Source organism: Aplidium turbinatum, chromosome 14 (assembly GCF_918807975.1).
Source record: "Aplidium turbinatum chromosome 14, kaAplTurb1.1, whole genome shotgun sequence".
NCBI lineage: Eukaryota > Metazoa > Chordata > Ascidiacea > Aplousobranchia > Polyclinidae > Aplidium > Aplidium turbinatum.
In genome coordinates, this window is record NC_137485.1 from 6,341,908 (window position 1) to 6,360,628 (window position 18,721).

The window sequence follows — 18,721 nt, forward strand, 5'->3', positions numbered from 1 at the left end:
GAGCGAGGCAGTTTCTCAAATGTTTTAGCTTTGACCATATTTTTGCTGTGATACTATATGATTCTTTAGCATTTCTTTTAATAATGTATTTTCTTATAGGCTTGAAAAGGGCTATATGACTAGCCGAAAACGTTCGCTTTTTGTTTTTATAATGTTAAATGTAGTGTTGTTGCTGAGTTATGTCTGTTTATAATTCATCATCATTATTCAAAAATAAATAAAAGTTCTCTCTCTCTCATAATGTGCCTTCAGTTAGCCATTGAAATCCGGTGTAACGGCCATCTGGATCTAGAAAATTGTTTCGGATTCGCCAAACAATGCATGACGGCAGCACAATCCGATTGTTGCTTCCGAGAGCATCAAACTGCAAGCAGTGAGCTTTGCGCAATGCAAGTTGTCAGTGCCAGTGTTAACAAAATCTTAGTTATACAGCTACGTAGCCTACATAGCAGAGTCTACACATGTAAAAGCCTACTTTACCTGTGCAAGGGTACGTTTTTGTAAACGTTGTTGTTTAGAAGTGCTGGAATCATCATCAGCAACTGGTTGCATCTTTACTTTTATAGATGGTATGGCAGATTTTTTCAAAATGTAAAGTTCGCTCAAGCTCATTTTTACTTGAGTGGTATTAATAAAATCATCTTCAGTGAAGTGAAGAGAGCATAATACGACTAGTTTTGTATGGCCCATCCCACTTTCGAACACTTGAAGAAAACTTTGACCATTTTTTTCTCAGCACCTTGTTTTGTGGGAAAGCGTGAAAAGAAAGCACACGGTTTTTGTCACTGACACATAAACAGCAATTTGTAGGCATTGCCTTAACCATAAATTAAGGCTACTGTTTGTGAGATACTATTGTTACACTGCAAATGGCTATAGCCAGATTAGGACAAATAAAAAAAGTATCCAAATTGTAGGCCTAAGAAACTGCAATTTCAATTGAAGTGAGATGCTGTTTGATAAAAATAAACTCAACCTATTTGATCGAAACCTGATAGTAATAATAAGTTCACTTTTTCATTTCGGTAATTCTTGATTTGCACATGCGTTAGACCAACAGAGCCCCACACATTCACGTTTTGCAGTAGCCGTACTATACTTTACCAAGTCACCACAGAGAAAGAATGTATCCTTCCCGCTTACGGTGACGTCACAGCGGTGTTGCCGTTTTTATTTTCGCAATTGAATGAGTGCCAGATTCGCCAATGTCAACGAAAGTTTGCAAGCTTGTAACTTAGTAGCCTGTTGATATTTTTTACGATTTTCTGGTCAGGGAAGTTTGTTAGTGTCATTTTTTTGATATCTTAGGCAAATAAATTCGGTAAATTTACCTGTCAGAGGCATTTTAAGATCTGAAAGACAGGTAACAAACTGTGAAAAGGTCAGTAATGGTTAACAGTTGGAATTTTCATGTTCAAAAATGTCACAGGTTGCATTCTATTTTTATGAAATCACACAAAATGTGCATAAAAGTATAATCCTGAAAATTAATAACTATATTTCACATATTTTTAAAAACAAACGAACCATAACTCTTTTCAATGTTACACCAAGCAGTCATTTTTCAATGTTACACGAAGTAGGCTACCAAACGGAAATAGGAAAGGTTCAATAATGGTTAACAGTGAGAATATTCATTATCAAAACAATCACAGGTTGCAGTCTATATTCACAAAAGCAAGGTTTTTGGCATATTATTGAAGTTGAAACGTTTTAAATCAAAAATAAGTCAAAAAACTCTTATTCAGTTTAAATACATTATTCTTATTCAAAAGTTCATTCTTATTCATTTTATCAGCAGTTCGATAGCTTCGCCGAAACTTGCTGCCATTGTTGTTTGGCGTCTTTACTTTGTGGATCCGCAGTTAAGAGTCTACGCTAGGGCACAAGTCTTTTAAATTCATACTTTACTAAGCAATATAGACTGTAGTGCAACATCAACATTTCCTCAATTAGACGTCTAATTTGCTAATAAGAAAATTATCTTGCAAACTAAAGTAAACAACAGAATCAAAACAACAAGAAAACTAAAAACAAACCTACGGCAATGTGACAAAAAAAATCAGAAAACATAGATATCAATTGCTTAAAGCAATATCAAGTCATGGTGTAGTTTGAAATTCAATCAAAGATTAATTATTGTCGGGTTAGAACATGTTCTCAACAAGTTCAAAAAATACCACAAATGACTCCTGTCCAGAAACACAGGAAACAAATCACGAAAAGTTACACAGGGGTCGGCAACCTACGGCCCGCCAAGGAAAATCATCCGGCCCGCCGCCGTTTTTTCAAATTATAGTACGGTAGCCTATAAAACGACCTGCCTACTGGGCCTCTGAGAGAAATTTTCACTAGGGGTACTGTACGAAGAGTCATTCCGGCACCCCTTTGTCAAAACGCGTGATGTAACTTGAGAACAACATTTTTTGACAACCACTTGCAAGATGTCATGCTTCTTTCCTTATCCAACTCACGGCTTGAACTTCAAAAACTTTCAAACTAAAACAACTGCCAAATCTCACATTAATGTTGTTTTAGCAATAAATGTACCGTATGTTATATTTTGTGATTTTGTTAACGAAATCAGGACTTAATCTGATTAAATTTTGTAAATTCGAAAGTTGTGACAACTTTATAAAAAAAATAATTTGTTAATGGAAAATGTGAGCTACCACCCGCCAAGACTTCGTAAATTTTGGTTTTGGCCCGCGGTTCGAAAAAGGTTGCCGACCCCAGTTATACGACGATTAGCAATACAAAACATTCAAAAATATCACAAGCGACAATCTATATTCATAGTAACAAGGTAGCATACAAACTACAAAGTAACTTCAATCAAACAAAACAATCTCTTAATACCCATTCACCAAAAACAAAGGAAAAGCAGACAAATTGTTAACATAATAATAAATAAGTATTGCAATAACAAACAAATCACATCCCTATAACTTTCCTCCAGAGTGTTTCTCCATCTTCTGACTATTCAAATTGCTAACACACGGAACCACTTTTTCACATAGGCCTACATCAAATTTTGGCTTTTCACCATTATCAATTCGCATATGCCGTTTCAGGTTACCGACCTGTGAAAACGATTTGTCACACACGTCACATTTATATGGCTTTTCACCGGTGTGAATTCGCATATGCCGTTTCAGGTGACTGACCCGTGCAAACGATTTCTTACACACGTCACATTTATATGGCTTTTTACCAGTGTGAATTTGCATATGACCTTGCAGGCTAATGACCTGTGCAAACGATTTCTCACACACGTCACATTTATATGGCTTTTCACCAGTGTGAATTCGCATATGACCTTTCAGGTAACTGACCCGTGCAAACGATTTCTCACACACATTACATTTATATGGCTTATTACCAGTGTGAATTTGCATATGACTTTTCAGGTTACTGACTTGTGCAAACGATTTATCACACATGTCACATTTATATGGCTTTTCACCAGTGTGAATTCGCATATGACCTTTCAGGTAACTGACCCGTGCAAACGATATCTTACACACGTCACATTTATATGGCTTTTCAACAGTGTGAATTCGCATATGACCTTTCAGGTAACTGACCAGTGCAAACGATTTCTCACACACATTACATTTATATGGCTTATTACCAGTGTGAATTTGCATATGACCTTTCAGGTTACTGACTTGTGCAAACGATTTATCACACACGTCACATTTATATGGCTTTTCACCAGTGTGAATTCGCATATGACCTTTCAGGTAACTGACCCGTGCAAACGATATCTTACACACGTCACATTTATATAGCTTTTCACCGGTGTGAATTTGCATATGACTTTTCAAGTGACTGACCCGTGCAAACGATTTCTCACACAAGTCACATTTACATGGCTTTTTACCAGTGTGAATTCGCATATGACCTTTCAGATCACCGACCCGTGCAAACGAGTTCTCACACACGTTACATTTATATGGCTTCTCACCAGTGTGAATTCGCATATGACGTTTCAGGTTACCGATGAGGGCAAACGATCTCTCACACATGTCACATTTATATGGACTTTCACTAGTGTGAATTATTTTATGCCGAATTAAACTACTATGTTGTGGAAATGATTTTTCATATAAATCACACTTGTATGGCTTTTTACCAGTGTGACTTCTCTCATGAATTTTCAATTTCACCACTTGTTCTTGGTTATTGATTCCATATGGTTCACATTCTTCAAGCTTTACCAGAATTGCTTCACTTTGATTCATGTTAAAATGTGAAATGGTGAAAAAAAAATCAGTTAACATACAAAGTATGAAAAATATTGCAGGATAAACAGCCTATCACCTGAAACATAGATAACAAAATGTGAAAATTCAATATTGGTGAACAGTACGAATAGTCGAATGCTTTTCTCCAAAAATATCTCAAGGTAAATTCTATATGCAATTATCCATAAAAGCACAAATAATGCTCACAAAAGTGAAATCTTGAAAAGTAATATCACATTACACAAACTTTTAACGAAAGCACAGTGTTTTATTTCCATGTTGCACAAACTAATATAAAACATACGGTAATAGAACTATATACAGCTGATAGGCTTCAAATAATTAACTTAAGAAAAGATTTTGCACACATCACAGACGAAAGCTTTTTCACAAAAATGGAACCTCAACTTAAAATAATGTAGAAATGATTTACAACATATATATATATACCGTACTGTAAACGGAAAAACACTAATTGTTGGTTTCTTTTTAAACTTAACTGCTGCATTCTTAAACTGACCTACTAAAGATTTTACTATGCCTGTTATAAAGTAGAGCTGAAGAGAGTTTAATATTCGAAATCGCGATACACAACAAGATAACCTGATATAATTTGGACTCGTCATACATTTTTCTTCAACATATAATTATCATAATATAGTTTCGGGAGAGAGTTTGCTTTTTTATACCAAAGACAGGCAAGACACAACAATGCCACAGGGTTGAGCATTACAACAGTATATATTTTTTACATATTTACAAAATAGTTTAACATTCAAACGTTTTCGGCTTAACCTAAGCCCTCATCAGGAATCTGAAAATATTAATAAAATGCAATAAATTTCAACTTCTTGAAGGTAACTAGCTAACTAATTGTAAGCATCAAGAAATACGCAGCGGTTAAAAGCAATAGTGTGGAAAACAAACAGACGGACAGAAAACAAAATTACATTAGAAAAAGGCAACCACATGACTACAAACGAATTAGCACCACAGGGAACGTGATCCATCTAACTTAGTAAATGTTTAGTAGAATGGACGCGCCGCCAGCAAATAATTGTTTGTTTAAATTTGGGTTGTAGCGTTTGATTAATAGCGCTTCTTGAATTTTTGTGTCAAATTGGGATTTGCCTTTGCGTAAAATTTTAAATGAGTCAGCAGAGAATTTTCGATTCGTGCAAAAGGAACACTCCATAATATGGTCTTTGATGGCACTTTTTTTTAAGTCTTTAAAGTTCAAATGCTGCCATACTCTCGTGGTGAAATGTCTGGTGGACATACCGATGTATGTCAATGCCGAATCACACGGACATGTAAAACTGTATACGACATTTGAACAGAGAGGCGAAGGCGTCTGGGACTTTAGTTGAAAATACGAACTGATTTTGAATGTTTTATAAACAGGAAAAACGTCCACATCAAATTTACTTTTCATAAACTGTCCGATTTTGCGAGCAAACGTTTTAGAATCTTTTTCCACAAACGGAATGAACAAACAATGCTTCATATTGAATCGCTTTAATCTCCACGAATTCCGACCAACAAGAAAAGGCTGAAAATGAGTTAAATAGGTCCAGTTGTGCTGACATCTATTGATTTTGGAGATTTTTGGGTCCGGTTGTGCTGACATCTATTGATATTGTAGGCTAATTTTTATTTCGACTCAGTTGTGCTGACGATTCCTAATGGAAGAAAACCGGTTCCACAACATAAATTAAATCTTATTGAAATACTATTGTGAGTGTTAGCCTGGTTAAATGCTTTAAGGTTCAGACCAAGGAAAAAAAGCTATTGATGTATTTTCTTAGTGATATTGCTTTCTGTATTAGGTAGATCGCCCATTTGAGGAAGTGTCATAGTACCAGATCACCTTTTTCAGTTGGTTTTTCCCATTTTTGAACACATCACATTCATATGATTTTTGACCAGTGTGAATTCGCATATGACCTTTCAGGCCACCGATCCGTGAAAACGATTTTTTTTTACACATATTACATATATCGGAATGGCCTGTTTCGGCTAGTTCCCTATTCGGCTACAGTCCGATTTGGCTAGTTCCCTATTGGGCTTCAGTTTTGAATTGTATTTTATTCCACAATATCGTTTCTTTTGCATTCCGACAAAGAAAAATAAATTGAAATGAAATTTAGAGCAAAATGTTTGAACTATTAAATTGAAAACTTTGCTCAGATAAAATTGACATGTATCCCGCGTCGCCGTCTGCATGCAAACTTAGAATATATTAGAAACTTCAACTATTACAAAATTCTAAATCCCTCGTCGCCTTCTGTTTATTTAGAGAATTTTGTATCTTATTCAACAATATTTTTTCTTTTGCATTCTTGCATTTTATCCAGTGTTTACCTTTGAGTGCCTTCCCAGACGGCAAAATCCGTCATTTTTACATTGATTCAACGTCTGCAGACGTTAAATCGATGTAAAAATGATGAATTTTGATGTCTGGGTGAGCCATGTGATAAATTAAAGCCTTCGGTTGCATCATAATGAATTGCGTAATTAATACTCTCGACCGAGGAGCAAGAGTACGCTTGCCGGTATTTAAAAGAGAATTGCGGACAAGAAAGTGGGAAGTGAGGTGAAGTTGTTTACCATAAACATGCATGTCACAGCGCAATAACGAAATTCTTGAAAACCTTTTCGAATGCGCTGATTAATGATTTTAATTCGGAAAGAAAGTAGAAATTTTTTTTATTCAGGTTGAAGTGAAACCACTCTACGTTTGACTAACGCGTAAAGTAACTCAATCAAGTTGCTTTGCAAAGCAGAAGATCAAAGTTCGCAAAACCGGTCCTAAATTTGACTTTGCCCAAAAAGTAGGTCGTTGAAATCAATGCATAATTACTCTCAACTTTCACGTGAAATAGGAATAGTTTTTTATTATAGTCAGAGTGTAAAGATGGAGGTTTGATATTATTGAATTGAACCGCCGGTTAATACCTGTTTTTTATACTCTAAATTGATGGACCGCACATTATCGTGAAAACTGTCCGTCCGCGCATTTGCCAGTTTGACTATATATGATAATATATGATTTTGTTTTAGAGCAGGGGTCACCAACCTTTTTTGCATGCAGGCCACTTTAGCACTAAGGAGAGTTGTGGCGGGCCGCACTAATAAAATTTTATGTTAGTTGACTCGTATGCTAGAAAAGAACGCATTTCGTACCCAGTATCTAGCGTTACATGTTAATATTTATCTTAGAATACCGCAGCAATAAAATTAGTCGAACAATGCTAACTACCAGGCCAAACTCCTTTAACAACACTTCTGACTTCTTTGACAATGTCTAATAAACGAGGCCACTTGTTTTTCGCACTTATAGCGAGGCGAGCGGTTTCATCAGAATATTCATCGCCAAGCAAGATTGGTGTTGTCACTTCGCTTCACAAAAGATATCTTTCAATTAACAGTAAACAAGGAAATGTTTGACACATCGCAATACGACAACAATATGTTTGCAGGTCACTACCTGCAAACATATCAGCAAAAAATAAACTCCAATAACAAAAAAACCAGGCACCATGAAACAAACGCTTGTGGAAATCACCGAAAAAACGTTTCTATCGTAACTAATGAACAGCGTTCTCTCTAAAAAAGCAATGAATTGGTTTTTTATCCTTTCTGTGAAAGTTTCTAAAACCGTCTTTCTTTGATTATCAGACAACTGTCACTTGCGGTGCTTATCAGCATGGCGAGAATTGTTGATTAACAACATTTTGCAGTATTAAGCTAAATATTTTCGTATTACAACCAGAAAAAGTCTTTAAATTTATACATAACGTTTTGCCAATTTATTATAAATTGAGTTGTCACACCGACCTATTTTGCCAATAAAACTTGCATAAACGGAACACTGCTTATGAAAAGCAATAACGGTAAAACGCACACTAGTGTTTACATGACATTTACAAACTTAAAATAAGCAACCCTATGCTGACAGATAATTTCGAAAACAGACGTTTTAATTAACCACTGAGACAGTGTGGTTGGACATTGCATTGGAATAACTTCAAGCGACCCCCACCTAGAACTACAATCTAATTAGTTGGTCGGTGGAATCATAAGCAAAGCGAAAATATGCCTTCCAGAAAGTATGTTTTGCCTTCATGCTCTTTAACTCCTCAAGAAAAGTATTTTTGGTTATACTTGTACGCTGATACCTTCCGCGGGCCGCACATAACAGCGTGCCGCATGCGGCCCTGAAGTTGGTGACCCCTGTTTTAGAGCATAAGATTTATGCTATCTCCGTAATTAATGACTCGTATGTAGCCTAAGTTTTTACATGTATTTTGAACAATAACACACTCGAACCACTAATAAAACACTTCTGTTTATCTCATTAACCTCTATTGTTAATCATGAAAAATGCTGTTTTGATGTAGCCTAAAGCACATTATTTTGAACGAACCCAGACAACAAAATTCATCATTTTTACAATAAGTCAACATGATTCAACGTCTGCAGACGACAATGTAAAAATGACAGATTTTGCCGTCTGGGAAGGCACTCAAAGGTAAACACTGGATAAAATGCAAGAATGCAAAAGAAACGATATTGTGGAATAAAATACAAAAATTCTCTAAATAAACAGAAGAATCGGACATACATCTCTCTGTTAGCCTATCATTTTTAATGTAAAAATTCCTTTTTGTGGTCCCTTGTCTGGAACAAATCCAAACTGTGCCGTTGAAATTTCCGATTTTAGTTTTGGTCTCAATCTGATCATCATGATTCGGAGTAAGATCTTTGTTTAATGATTCACAAGGCTAATTGTTCTGTGGAGTGAGCATTCTGTTGCTCCGGTTTTCTTTGGTAAAGTTATGAATATACAAAAAAATACAAAAACACTAAAAATATCAGTAATTCAATTTTAGTATGAGTGAGAGGTGTAAACTTTGTAGATGTGACAATAAAACAACACAAATATATATTGCTTAAAACAGTGGTCTGTGGTACGCAGGAGTTTTCCAAGTGGTACTTTGCTATGCCAAATTTTTGTTGCTCTCAGAAGGCACCAAATTCGAAGTAATTTTTCAAATTTTTCTTCATTCTGCTGATCTCGGTAACCGGCCCTGCGTCAAAAGCCTCTACAACAGTGGTTCTCAACAGCGAATTCAGGGGTTCCGCGAAAGTTTCAGCATGATTGCTAAACTTAAGCTTTGTTTATGTATTAGCCTGCAGTGATTTACAAACTGTAAGTCGCAACGCACTGGTACGTCGTTTGAAATTGCAAGGGACATTGCACAAACGTTTGGTTTCTTAACTAAAAAACATCATATAAATGACTTAAACCTTTTAATAAGGCTATGTTCAACTTAATTCTTTTGAGACAGCAGATTGTTGATTTACTTGGAAATGCAAACTTTAGTCAGCAGTCTATCACCACTCACAGTTTTGCAATGACTGCGATTATAACGAATTAATATTGATAACAAATGAAAAAGGGAGAAATTCTTTGTAACGGTCTCAAGTATTCTAATAACTTTTTATGAAATTTATATAAAAACATCAAATGAGCATATACATTACTGATGTTTGATCTTGTGTGCCAACATATAACTCATAACATAGCTAATTTCGTCCATCTCATCAATCGTCAAGTGCGTTGCGAATTCAGCAAATTCTTTGTGTGTTGCTTCGAAACTTATGTAACACAGGATTCCATATATACCAAAATTCAAATAGAAATTTTTAGGGGTCTACGACCGCTTTGAGGCACCAAAAGGGTCCACCAAGACAATAAGGTTGAGAACCATTGCTCCACGAGTATGCAAAACTACCAGGAATAATCAATCAAGGCTTTGTCAGTCCAAGGATAAAAATTCAAAACCAACAAACAATCAAAATATTACAAGCCATCATCTATATTCATAGTGCAAGGTGGTATGCAAAGTAATCCCACTCAAACAAAAGAATCTCTTCACACCCATTCACCAAAAACAAAGCAGACAAAATGTAATAATAATACATAAATAATAACAAATAAATAATAACTCTACGACCAGTGGTTACCGAGATAGGCAATTTTACCCCCTCGCGCGCATAAATTGGGGGGTTGCCGGCTGGAAAATGGGGGCAACCCCCTAAAGTCAATTTTTAATGAAGTTTTAGGTCATTTGTCGGGATTTAAGAACCCCGTTTTTTTTGATTTAAACAAAAAAAAATTTTCACTCCACCCTATTATGTCGTCTATAAATCTCTTGAAAATTTCTGCCCGGTTGATAGTGGTAGCGACTGATCTAATAATGTAATGCATACAGATATTTGCAATTGATACCGAATTGTTGTCACCAGTCACTATTCCTTCTTCTTGTTTGTAAAATTTGTTTTTGAATCGAATGATGACGTTTTCCAACCACAACATGATTAACTGAACGAACGTTTTTTAACTGAATTTTCGGATTATGAAAAAATCATGGAGAATCAGCTAAAGAAATTTCAAGAGATTGAAACTTTGAGTATTAGCAACGTTGATAAGCACTTAAACTCTGTTCGGGAACAAGCGGAAGCTCTCATCAAAAAGCTTCACACAGATGGTGTTGTAGATGATAATTTATTATTTCACACCACTGGAATAAAAGTTACACTGACAGGCTACCAGAAGAAAACCGGTTCCAGCTCTAAGTATTTTTGCGATCATACAGTTGGTTATGCATATCCCCTGTTTAAAACGCACAAAATTAATCCAATAGAATTAAAAAAGATTGATGTTTTTAAAATACCTACTAGACTGCTCCAATCCGCGGGTAACATTACTACCTCCAGAATAACAGCCTTCCTTGAGTCACTCCTACAGCCAATCAGCATAAATTTTTGTCAGTCAGAAGTAGATGAATATTGTAGAGGCAGCAAATATTATATTTCTAAATTAATTGAATGGCAACAAACCAAAGACTTTCAAAACAAATTAAAAAATAACAATCTGTTCAATACAGCATAGTTTCCCTTTATGCATTCATTGCAGTAATTTGTTTGTTTGTTTGCAGAACTGAAGATGCTCATTACTATGTAGCGAAATATATATTCTTGTTAAACAAGAGGCTGCTTGAACTTCATTTTAATTATTAACTTATTTCGATGTGATCAAGTCAACCGCTTCTTGCTGACGGCGTGCCAGGGTTAGGTCTTGGTGTCTCAGATGACATTCACACATCACATTTATGTGGCTTTTCACCAGTGTGAATTTGCATATGAAGTTTCAAGTGATTGACTTGTGCAAACGATTTCTCACACAGGTCACATTTATATGGCCTTTCACCAGTGTGAATTTGTATATGAACTTTCAGGTGATTGACCAGTGAAAACAATTTCTTGCACACCTCACATTTATATGGTTTTTCACCAGTGTGAATTCGCATATGACCTTTCAGGTTACTGACCTGTGCAAACGATTTCTCACACAGGTCACCTTTATATGGCTTTTCACCAGTGTGAATTCGCATATGATCTTTCAGGTTACTGATCCGTGCAAACGATTTCCCACACTGGTCACATTTATATGGCTTTTCACCAGTGTGAATTCGCATATGACCTTTCAGGCCACCGACCCGTGAAAACGATTTCTCACACACTTCACATTTATATGGCTTTTCACCAGTGTGAATTCGCATATGACGTTTCAGGTTGCTGACCCGTGCAGACGATTTCTTACACACATCACATTTATATGGCTTTTCACCAGTGTGAATCATCTTATGCCGATTTAAACTACTACGTTGTGGAAATGATTTTTTACATAAATCACAATTGTATGGATTTTCACCAGTGTGACTTCTCTCATGAATTTTCAATTTCACCACTTGTTCTTGGTTATTGATTCCATAATATGGTGCACAATCTTCAAGTACTTCAAGCTTTACCAGAATTGCTTCACTTTGATTCATGGTAAAAGGTGAAGTGAATTGTTGATTTGAATTAGTGGTACATTAGCGATGATTGACCAAACAAAAGACTAGCAAAGTATAAAAAATATTGCAGGATAAACAGCCTATAACCTGAAACATAGGTAACAAACAGTGAAAAATTCAATATTGGTAAACAGTGCAAATAGTCGCATAGCAAAAATATCGCAAGTTAAATTCTATATCCATAAAAGCACAAACCATGCGCACAAAAGTGAAATCTTAAAAAGTAATAATTATATTACACAAACTTTTAACAAAAGCACAATCTTTTATTCCATGTCACACAAACTAATATAAAACATAATTGAAGTATAGCTGATGGCGCTTCAAATAATTAACTTAAAAGATTTTACACACATCATAGGCGAAAGCTTTTTCACAAGGATGAAACGTCAACTTAAAATAATGTGGAAAGGATTTACAACATATACAATATACATACATGTGTGTTTTCTTTTTGCTAACAATGATGTGAAATCAAACGTTGTTGAGTCTCTGCTTATCGACTTTCTGTCAAATTTCTTGAAACAGTTTCAGTAGTATTTGTTTCTTGAATTGGACGATGGCAAATTAGATTGCATTCAAAACCCATCTGCAATGCTAAAACAAAGTACACTGCCAAATACCTCCTTCCTAACTCTCAGGAAGAACTTGCGGGTGTAATTTCTGACTCTAAGTTGCGGCTTGAAGTTTGTGGAGAAAAGCTTCACTCCTTTTTGGCTTGCCGTTAGAGCGGAATATCCATCATTTTCTGACTCAGCAGTAACCGCACTCCTGCGGTTGGTATCGCCATATATATGCGTCTTGCGTAGTGCGGGTCAAAGTTTTCAACATTGACAGCAATCAAAGCAAAATACTGTCCCCGCCTACAACACATTAACACTGTCTTGAAGCCAGCATCAAAAAACATTTAGTCACGGCTGTACTAACTTTGTAGCCTGGGCTTTAGACTAAAGTCATTTAGGCATCTCTGGAGACGGAGTCGTAAAAAAAGCCTAGAGCACGATTTCCTCTACCGAGGAGACCTATCGTAGTAAATTATTTTCTATCTGAAAATTATCGCAGTAGACATAGGCTTTCAAACTGCTTTAACTGCATACAGAAAATTTCTTCAGTGTTGTTGTTGCATTTATGGGATCTTGTCATAATCAAGACTGAAAAGTGTTAAGGAACGTCAAACCGAATGTTTCTGGAACATCTTTCAAATAGTCCAACTATTCAGCTATAATCTACATTTAATTATCTATATCAAAAATGAATGTCAGGAAATACGTGAATTCAAAAAGGGCCCAATTCCCCTTTTTGTGTTTTTTCCAATTCTTTTCTGTTTATGGAACCTTACGCACCAACGTAAATTGTGTGACGTCATAATTGGTAGGCGTCGTGTTCTAAGTTCTGTGTTCAGAGTATACATTCTTTAGTTGCACCTAGTACATTTGACACGTTATATATGTTCTCTCTCTTTCTCTCCTTTTTGTTAACACTGGTGAACTTCGATGAAGAAGACGACAAAAACAAACCAGACATACTTTTGAAAAAAATTAAAGAACAATGTTTTCCTAAACAGAACTCAGTCATAGATTTTGGAAAGTGCACTATCAACAGCCTTTCGAGTTTGACACATTCTTTAAAACTGAACTCAGACAATAAGCTGAAGGATGTAACTTCCGAGAAGCAGACAGAATGATTAGGGACAAATTGTTTTTTCTAGATTCAAATTACAACAAGTTTTGTTAAAAGATTCGGATTTACATTTAGAAAAAAAACTATTCAATTATGCAGGTTGGACAAAACGTCAAAAAAACAATTATTTGATCGTACGTATTTGATCATCACGAGTGATGGTACCAATTACAAGAGAAACAGAGATCATGTGCGCTCTAATTATTGCGAAGGAAATTGCAGTTTTTGCATCGTTGTAACGTCGCTAAACGTTGAAATCGTGTAGAAAAGAGAACTTTTGCTGACTAGGATACTTTGGTACGTTGCAATTTTAAGATTATGTTTTTCAAACACTGTTTTACTGATGCATACTTTAAACCAGGGAGCCGAACCGTTTGATTTTTCCGGTTTGGGTCCGGTTCTGGTTAAAAGATTGTTTCAAAATTTGGTTCAGTTCCAGTTTGGGTTCGAAGAAACTTAAGAGTTCCGATTTAGCTGCGGTTCAACAACAATGATTTGTGGTTCGGTTTCGACAAAAATAGTCTCAACACCGGTTTTATAAGTTCCGGTTCGGGTCCGATAAAATTAGGCCTAGGCCTACTATTGAAATCCAACACTGGTAGCCTACCAAGGTTTAGAATAATAACACGTGTAACTCCAGTCAATGAATCAATATCATCACTTTATTAGGCCTAGCCTAATATCAAGAACCATCGAAATAACGAACACAGCACGAAGTAACATCCGTTTATGAAACAATGCTCACAAGCAACATCACCTTATTAGACCTAGCCAAACGCCAAGAAATAGGCCTACCGGCTACACACACTTAATAACACACGTTACTGCTGAAATAAGTTGTTGCAGCGAATGATCAGCACGTCTTCCAAAATTTTTTCCGTCATGTTCGTTCGCAATGGTGACAGAATGAATTTTAAACCAGAAAATGCTCGCTCCACGCTGACTTGAGTAGCTGGAACTGCCAAAACCACCTGTGAAAGTTGATAGAGTTTAGGCTTGCTGTCTTTAACATTTTCCCAGTAACTCAGTATGTCTTCTTTTTTTCCGAGTCTTGGTTCATTTCCGAATGAAGTTAGCAGTGCCGAAATTGAGCTCAGACTTTTTCGTGCATTATTAAAATCTCCTCGCATCTGCTCTGCTTGTTTCTCTCGTGCGTTTATGAGTAAGTCTAGGTCGTCATCTGCACTTGAAGTTCCGAATGAATCTTTTTCTTCGGCAGTTGAGTCTGTTTTGGACTCATGCTGTATTGAGTTCAAGCGGTCCCAGGTTTGCTGCATGTACTGCGTTGCAACGATCTGATCACTTTGAGAAACAAACATTTTGTACCTTGGATCAAGATATAAGGAACCCAAGAAAAGACGATTTTTTAGTAAATTTGCTTCTCTTTTATCCATTGCAGACAGCAGCAATTGTTTCGCTGTACTAACAAAACCAGCCCAAAAAACCGCAACCCGCAACCTTGAAAAAAAAACGCAACTCAAAATGAAAACTAGCCCAATTGGGCGTGAAAACCGCAAGGTTGGCAACACTGATCTCAACACTGCTTTGCTCAATTAACTTGCCTTTGTTGTTTGTTGCACAAGTTACAATCAAACTATATTGTCTATGATGTCACAGAACAGAAGTTGCTTACCTCAAAAAATTCCTCTCCAAAGCATCGATGATAGTGGATCGATTTTTTAACTTTTGATGAAATTTATATAAAAACATCATATGAGCATATAAATGACTGATGTTTGATCTTGTGTGCCAACATATAGCTCATAACATAGCTAATTTCGTCCATCACATCAATCGTCAAGTGCGTTGCGAATTTAGCAAATTCTTCTAAGCGTGTTGCTTCAAAACTTATGTAACATATGATTCCATAAGGAGACGCAAAACACCAAAATTTCAAATAGAAATTTGTAGGGGTCTGCAACCGCTTTGAAAGCACCAAAAGGGTCCACCAAGACAATAAGGTTGAGAACCGCTGTTCCACAAGTATGCGAAATTACCAGGAATAACCAATCAAAGCTTTGTCAGTCCAAGGACAAAGATACAAAACCAACAAACAATCAAAATATCACAAGCGATAATCTATATTCTTAGTAACAAGGTGGTGTACAAAGTAATCTAGATCAAACAAAACAATCTCTTAATATCCATTCACCAAAAACAAAGCAAACAAAATTTAATAATAATAAATAAATAACAAAAAATCAATCACATTCCTCCAAAGTTTTTTTTCCATCTTATAATGATTCAAATTGTTAACACACGGAATAATTTTTTCACATAGGCCTATATCATATAAATTGAGCAAATATGGCTTTTTCACCAGTGTGAATTCGCATATGATCTTTCAGGTTACCGACCAGTGCAAACGATTTCTCACACAAATTACATTTATATGGTTATTCATCAGTGTGAATTCGCAAATGATCTTTCAGGTGACTGACCCGTGAAAACGATTTCTCACACATGTCACATTTATATGGTTTTTCACAAGTGTGAATTCGCATATGAATTTTCAGGCTACCGACTTGTGTAAACGATTTCTTACACACGTCACATTTATATGGCTTTTCACCAGTGTGAATTCGCATATGAACTTGCAGGTGACTGGATTGAGCAAATGATTTCTCACAGACGTCACATTTATATGGTTTTTCACCAGTGTGAATTCGCATATGACCTTTCAGGCCACCGACCCGTAGAAACAATTTCTCACACACGTCACATTTATATGGCTTTTCACCAGAGTGAATTAACATATGACCTTTCAGGTGACTGACCTGAACAAACGGTTTCTTACACACGTCACATGTATACCGGTATAGCTTTTCACCAGAGTGAATTAGCATATGACGTTTCAAGTAACTGACCAGTGAAAACGATTTCTCACATACGTCACATTTATAAGGTTTGTCACCAGTGTGAATTCGCATATGAATTTTCAGGGTACCGACCTGTGCAAACGATTTCATACACACCTCACATTCATATGGCTTTTCACCAGTGTGAATTCGCATATGGATTTTTAGGCTACCGACCTGTGCAAACGATTTCTTACATACGTCACATTTATATGGCTTTTCACCAGTGTGGATTCGCATATGATCTTTCAGGTGACTGGACTGTGCAAACGATTTCTTACACACATCACATTGATATGGTTTTTCACCAGTGTGAATTCGCATATGACCTTTCAGACCACCGATCCGTGAAAACGATTTTTTACACACGTCACATTTAAATGGCTTTTCACCAGTGTGAGTTCTCTCATGAATTTTCAATTTCATCACTTGTTCTTGGTTATTGATTCCACATGGTTCACAATCTTCAAGTACTTCAAGCTTTACTGGAATTGCTTCACTTTGATTCATGAGATGAAGTGAATAATTGATTTGAATTAGTAATGCACTAGTTGACCAAACAAATCAGTTGTTACAAATACGGAATATATTAAAGGGTAAACAACATAAAACCTGACACACAATAGCTGCAAAAGTTAAAGCAATAAACTTTGAACAGTCAAATAATGGTTAAGAGTAGGAACACTCATATTCAAAAGCAACACTGCTTAAGATTCTGTATTCATGAAAGCACTAAGAACACACACAAAAGTATAATCCGAATAAAACATTATTTCACAAATTTTCAAAAGCGAAAGCACAATCTTTCATCTCCATGACGCATCAACTAGTACAATATAAAAGAAATACCCTATAATCTTTCAGTGGCTTATCACACCAATACAAGTTATGTGTGCCTACAAAAGCTTTCATTTGTAAAGTTGTTTCATTTATTTTAAGTTGTTGTTTCTAAGTTAAGTTGTTGTGAGTTGCTTCATTATTTGCATCGATGCGTTCTTTTCACGTAAGTGAAATAACAGCCTCTCAAATTAAAAATAACAAAAAAATATCTTTCACACTTGCATGACGGTTAATAATAGAATGATTCCATAATGGCTTCCTCGAATAACTAAAATGTGAAAATAGTATTTTAAAGAGGTGGGCATCCGCTACTTCAACCCGTAAAGTGGGTAATTATGTTTTTGCAACTTGCGTCACATTGTGAAAAAAGGAGCGTTCTTTTCGGCTATTAGCTCAAGGCTGAGCAGTAGTGAGCACTCACTAGTACAGTGAGCAGTTGCCATTCCTTAACTATAATAGTGTAGCTTCCACGCTAGCCATTTAGACAGTCAATATTAGTTTGCTCATACGCTTATCTGCATACTTGTTAAATGTTTCAAAGCTGTGCATTGACGGCACTCTACACGACTTTTTATGCTTTTTTGAAGGCTTTATGCAAACTTTCATTCATCATAATAAATAAAGTAAACAATATCACACCAAATCAGAAGAATCGGTTTATTTAAATACAGAGCTTTCGCCACACAAGTGTGGCTTCATCAGTATAAACTGCAACAATAATAAAGAATGATATACTATTAAGATGGTTATAAAATTTAATGAAAGTGTTAAAAAAGTAGATAATATAGTAAAAAAATAGAAAAGATCAAATATTATACATAACTATAAGAGTTTAGGTCAATACACTAGATAATAAGATGATAATCAACATGTAAAAATTCAAATCTATTAAAATTGTAATTGGAGAGAACTTTTAACTATAAAACTAGTTTCTACGTATTGTAGCTCCTATCATTTGTCTGACTTCTAACGATGACATAGCCTACACTATTTATTATCGTGATAGCAAGGAATAAAAACAAACTGAACTGCTAATTCAAAGAATGTTGAGATGCAAACAAACTGAACCGCTAATTTAAACAGAACTAAATTCTAAGAATGTTGAGATGCAATGACATTGGCATAGCAACGAATGGCTATCATTCATCACCACGTTTTTGCGACT

General features: G+C 35.8%; 1 pseudogene; it reads right to left on the reverse strand.

The window, feature by feature from the left end:
- Positions 1 to 2,942: 2,942 nt before the first annotated feature.
- Positions 2,943 to 18,155, reverse strand: LOC145782848 (uncharacterized; annotated as a pseudogene).
- Between the last annotated feature and the right edge of the window lie 566 nt (positions 18,156 to 18,721).